The following is a 6,386-nucleotide window of genomic DNA, read 5'->3' as shown; positions in this document are numbered from 1 at the left end:
GATAGTAATGTATTTTACCTTTACAATTCTTCAAGTAATACTTTTTTAACCTCAAACATTTGGGAAAATGATGAAAACAGCCTGATGTAATGAGATTGTGCATGGGTAAGTGTAACTTATACACTTTATGAGATCCTCCTCAACACCAGGGTTTAACAGGCTATCATAAATAAATTAATGGGAGGATCTTCATTTCCAGGATCCTCTTATTGGAAAGCAGTAATGCTGTTTAAGGCCATTAACTATAGAGAAAAACACCATTTTAATTCAATAATAAAGTCAAATATTTTTGTTATTGTTGTTGTTAAAGACAGAGATTTTTTTCTGTGACTATTAGAAATTGTTAGCCATATCATTCTTTCAATTACAGTTTTCGCAAGTTCCAAAAGATGAAGGAGAATGAATATAGGTGAGACTATGTCAGAGAAAAAGGAAAAGGCAGAGGAGGAAGACTGTAGGAAAAGATGAAGAGGGGAAGAAGAAATTAAAAGAACAGAGGAAGAAGGAAAAGAGCAAACAAAGCAATTCGACTTTAAACCAGTCCTTCATTGTGCTTATTGAAAGGCTCTTAACAATTAATATTCACATTATTTTACTAAATTCTCACAGATTGTATTCCTAAAGACTCTATGCTACTTTCCTACAAGTGCATTCTGGCAGATATTAAGGCAACCATTTTTAAAACAGTTTTATATGTTATTATATAAGTGCTCCTCATCATACCCCAGTGCTCTTCAATCCACAAATGTGCTTAATACTGTGAACATCTTCTATACAGACTGCATCTGTCTGCAACCAGTACTCACATGGGGTTATAGGTTTTATTTCTCATCAATTGCTAAAACCGATGGATATATTCAAGTTTTCATTCTTGTGTCATTATATTTCATAGGTATTATTATTGTTCAAATACTGAAAATATATCCCCTCAATTAAAGTCTCCTTTATCTACAAAATTGAAGTTCTTTTAAGTTAATATTTTAAAATATATGGTTTATTACACATTTGACATAATCAAGCATAGCTTATTCACAAACAATTTACAGTATATATTCCAAAGTAAATTTATAAAATATAAGCATTATTCTTTATGTATCTTAAATTATAGAAATCCTTGCCTAGTATTGGAAACCTAACCAACTATTTAGTGCTAGTGAAGTGATTGTTTTTGGAGCAGAACCTGCAAGCCCTAATTTACTATACCAGTACACCTCAGCCGCAATCCATAAGATTTGTGTTTATATCCACAGACAAACATAGTACCACTCACCAAGGAACTTCCCTTCGGAATATACAGAGATGACTACAGAAAACCACAATCAATCGAAGTGCCTAATTGTGGAGTCTAATCCCAATGGGCACATCTACAAATCCTCCTGTGACCAAGACTCAGGAAACATCATGGAAGAAGGAAGAGGAGAATCAGTGAGTCGGATATCAGAGAACTTGTTCTAAACTTGTGTTTCTGACTAACGGTAAAATATATCCACATAAAGTGCTAGCAACATCATTACCCAAACAAAGTATGACAAGGACACTACCAATGAACATGCTGCAGTAGACAGGAAAAACCTCATGAAACCTCAACCCTACACCACAAACTAGAGGCAACTGAAGAAAACTGGGAACAGGAGAAGTAGTATTGAGACCCACAGGTAAGAAAACATCAATTGGTTGTACATGCATGTAACATTATATCATTGTGGAAGGTAATATTCAAGAATCATTTATGCACAAAATGAATTTGAAGTAGAGGTAGAGGGGTATAGAGGAGATTTTGAAAGAGGATCAGAAGCAGAGAACAATTCTAACAAATTACAATTTCAAAATAATAAATCAACCAAAATATATTCATAACTTATTTTTCAACATTTTGAGGTCAATTTAAAACAATAAAGATAAACAACTTTTTCTTTTAATTAGTAAATGGTTTGTCTAATTCACTCTTTTCTCTATAGTGTAAATTGCTTCATGACTAGTGATCTGGTAATGCTTTTGAAATTTATCACTTGCCTTTCATTATAATATATACTTCATTTACTCAAAATTGTACATTCTTTTTTTTGCCACGCAATACTTCAGTTTATTAATTTTTGGTAACAATAATTTAAAAGGTACAAAGGGTCTCATCTTACAGAAATATGGAAATATACAATAAAGAAAAATCGGGGGTCAAACTGCTGAAACACAATAGCATCAGCTAGCAAGAAGGCCGGAGGACAATGTGAATTACTCCAGCAACCAATATGTTTGCTTTCATTGTTTTGGGTTTTAAGACAGCTTCACGTATGTACCCCTAACTAGCCTCAAACTCACTGGGTGAATTCTGGATTTTGTTCCATAAACACGAAAACAGATCAATACACAGAACAGACTAATTCGCACTGGCTGTTAGGCGCATCTACTGTCCGCATTTCAGCCTGCAATCTGAACTGAACACACATTAACAGCCCACACAGTACGGTTTAGTAGGTGTTTAGTACAGTACAGTAGGTGTTTAGTAGGAATTCACCAATTAAAGCCTGACATTGTGGCACAAACCCTAATCCCAGTGTTTGGGAGACAGGTAAGTTTAAGAGGCTGACCTAGTCTGCCCAGCAAATTCTAGGCCTAGTCAGGGTTAATAAGTGGATCAAATTTCAATAGTACCTGTTCACACACTCAAAAATCTGCATCTTTTTAGGAAAGCTGACTTCAGCCCTGGCTTTACCACTGACAAAAACCAAGACTGCTGCATGGGCTACCACTGGAAATCCTATCTACAAAGCCTTTTCAAGACTCTGCACTAACTAGAAATGGGGCAAAGAATACCTTGAAAAAAAAAATACTGCTTTTCACAAAAATGACGACTGAGCTTGGGCCAGCCAGCAAGTGTTCCAAATCATGCCGAAGTCTCTAGTGACTCAAAGTTGGAGGTTGTGTGAAGCAGAGATACTCCGATGTATGGGGTCTCACACACACACACCTTGTACACGATTAGCACCAGCAGGCTAATGCCTAAATTGCACAGGACTGACTTCAACGATGATGAAGCATCTCAATTCACTGAAAAATTAAGCTTGGCAATGCTCTTCTTACAAAACACTACTTAGTGCTTGGTGTAGAAACCAAATAAAGCAGGTTTTCCCCCTAGACAGTACTATGTTTGTGTGCAAAGTGCTAGTTTTATTTACAAACTTAAGTAAACACTAGAGTCCACGGGAAGCAGTGAATGAGGCTCACATCTTTTAAACAGTCTTATGGCAACAAATGCTGAATCCTGTTTGCTGGAGGGTCGCCTCTCATAGAGCCTGGGTCTGTTGGTGCTTGGGGCCAAAGGCTATCACACACTACTCCCAGAAGCCAAGGGCAGAATCTCCCCTAAGAATCTGAGTACCTTTAACATCCTTCCTCTAGTGACACAACTAGCAAAAAGGGGCCAACTGAGGTAGCTACCCAGTTCTTAGATACCGGTTAACAAATTCATGGTGTAGCCAATTGATTGCTTTTGCTGATTTTTTTATGACAAGGGGAGAACAATAATCAGCAAAGAGCAGGCAGTTTACTCAGAAGTCAGCATCCAAGGTGAAAGAATTCTCTGCTGAATTTGACATCACCCCCATCCTCTGATACTCGCCCACGCGCTTCTCAAAGAAGTTTGTCTTTCCTTCTAGTGAACTATTTTCCATGAAGTCAAACGGATTTTCTACTTTGAAAATCTTGCTGAATCCCAGCTCCAGCATAAGCCTGTCCGCCACGAATTCGATGTACTGCTTCATCAGGGAGCAGTTCATCCCGATGAGCTTCATGGGCAAGGCCTCCTTGAGAAACTCCTGCTCTATCCTCACTGCGTTGATGATGATTTCTTGTACTCTGCTCCGATGGCTTGTGTACCAGGTTGCCTGAACATCAGGCAGGCAAAGTCGCAGTGTAAACCCTCAACTCTGCTAATAAGCTCGTTGGAAAACGTAAGGCCAGGCATCAGTCCCCGTTTCTTGAGCCAGAATATTGACGCAAAAGAGCCAGAGAAGAAGATCCATTCCACAGCAGCAAAGGCAACAACTCGTTCTCCATAGGTAGCTTCTTTGTCCCCAATCCAACGCAGGGCCCAGTCGGCCTTCTTTTTCACACAAGGCATTGTCTCAATAGCATTGAAGAGATATTCCCTCTCTTTGGAATCTTTAATGTAAGTGTCGATGAGGAGACTGTACATTTCAGAATGTATGTTTTCCATGGCAATTTGGAAGCCATAGAAACAGCGGGCCTCTGTAACCTGAACTTCTTGGCTAAAGCGCTCCACCAGGTTTTCATTGACTATGCCATCACTCGCCGCAAAGAAAGCCAGGAGCTGAGATATAAAATGTCTCTCGTCGGGTTTCAGCGCTTCGCAGTGTTGACTATCCTTGGAGAGGTCGACCTCCTCAGCCGTCCAGAAGGAGGCCTCGGCTTTCTTGTACATCTGCCAGATATCATGGTATTCGATGGGAAAGACCACGAAGCGGCGGGGATTTTCTCTCAGTAAGGGCTCATCCTCAACGCTGGGCTTAGATTCTTTAATTTCCGGTTCCGCCAGGTCCAGCAAGATTCTCCTCGCTGCCTTGCTCGCCAGGATGCGGGTCCCGCTGAGACTCGGGGGCGTGTTCTCCTTCTCGGACAGGTGGAGTCGCTTCAGCGTGATGGTGGCGAGTGGGACGCGGGTGGAGAGCATGGCGAGCGAGGCGACAGAGAGGGTGGCGGAGTGGCTAGAACCTGGAGCACAGCAAAATTGTACATTCTTAAATGTCATCCTTTATGCTAACATAAAGCTTGGTCCTACATAACAACATTTTAAATATTGCTTTATTTCATTTAAGATAGATCTTACTGTTTAACCTAAAGTAATTATTCTGTCGTGTCTTTAGTTGAAATAGAATTATATCATTCTCCTCATTTCTGGCATTCAGAAACTCTCAGAGAAATTCTTCCTAAAACCCTTCTCAAGCACCGAGTCTGAAGTTGACAGCCTCTTTTTTCTTAATTATATTTGTTATGCTGTGTGTAACTAAATATGAGCAAATTTTATATATATATATATATTATACACACAACACACTGGGCCCATTTTTTGTTTATGTACATATGATTTCAAGGATAACTGATTTAATTTTAAATTTGGATTTTTTAGACATTTATATTTAACAAAAATTCCTTGGCATGCATTCAGGAATACTCTGTATTTATTTTCTACTTTTATTTCACTGTGCTTCATGAAAAGGGCACTTAAAGATAAGCCACTAATATTCCTCATGGAAAATATCTTTATTCCAATACTCAGCACACAGATGGAAAAATCAAAATAAATTAGCAAAAACATCATTATCTAAAAGTCAAAGGCTTATTGCTTATGCTCACACTGCCTGTAGGACTGAATCAGAAGAGCATATGGAATGGAAATACTCAAGGGACATTGTGGAGCCAGACTTATCCCCAACAATACACCCTGAAGTAGACTGTTCTCCTTGCCTCTGCTATTAGCATAGCTCTACTTAAATTCTTTGAAAGCCAAATGACTACTGAACTCATTTGTAGTAATATTTCATTTGTATTTTAATAAATAAAGCTTGCCTGAAGTTTAGGGTGTAAAACAGAAACACTTAGCCTCACAGACCTGGCAGTGGTGACGCACGCCTTCTTTAATCCCAGTAACGACAATAGTTTGCCATAGAAAATGGGCAGTAGGTGTGCACACCTTTAATCTCAGTCCTACAGAGGAATATAAAATGGGAGGAGACAGCTCTCACACACAGTTTCAATCTGAGATTCCTGGAGGCAGGATTGCCATTTTGCACTGAGGTAAAGGTAAGAACCAATAGCCAGCTAGTTTGCTTTTCTGACCTTATAGATGAACTCCAGTTTCTGTCTCTGGGTATTTATTAATCATGCTATACCCATTCTCTGATGTGTAATCATGGGAGTTAAAATCAAAGAGATCTCAAATGGAAAAAACATATTAATTCTATACATGATTATATAGAATTGAGAAGATGTTGAAAACAGACAACGGCCATACCATCAATGGTGTGAGCAGCTGTTAAGTGTCCATGGTAAGAACTGAAAAACAGGCTTTTTATAATTATGATATTCAACTTACAGACTAGAGACACTATTGACCATTTCAAACCAAGCAATTTGTTTGTGAACTCATGTATATGAATAGTTCTGCAAACAAGTGACAGATTAAAGAATGTTATAAAATTATACAAAATTGAGATGAACAGTATGCTACCAGCCCATCTGACTCTTTTTATGAAAGTTGCAATAGAATATTAGTAATCTGTAAAGGACATATTTGTGACACTGAATTAATAACTGATAAAATCAATCGCAAGGCAGCAGAAAAAGAAAAAGGATTTCAAAGAATTTACTAG

The 6,386-nt window shown here is 38.4% G+C and overlaps 1 pseudogene; it reads right to left on the bottom strand.

Moving 5' to 3' along the window:
* Positions 1-3,545: 3,545 nt before the first annotated feature.
* LOC121463121 lies at positions 3,546-4,453 on the bottom strand (annotated as a pseudogene).
* Between the last annotated feature and the right edge of the window lie 1,933 nt (positions 4,454-6,386).

The sequence above is a fragment of the Microtus oregoni genome, unplaced genomic scaffold (genome assembly GCF_018167655.1).
Source record: "Microtus oregoni isolate MIOR12 unplaced genomic scaffold, Mior012 000001F_ref0000356, whole genome shotgun sequence".
Classification (NCBI taxonomy): Eukaryota; Metazoa; Chordata; class Mammalia; order Rodentia; family Cricetidae; genus Microtus; species Microtus oregoni.
The sequence above is the reverse complement of the archived record's forward strand: the minus strand, read 5'-3'. Positions and strand labels throughout refer to the sequence as shown.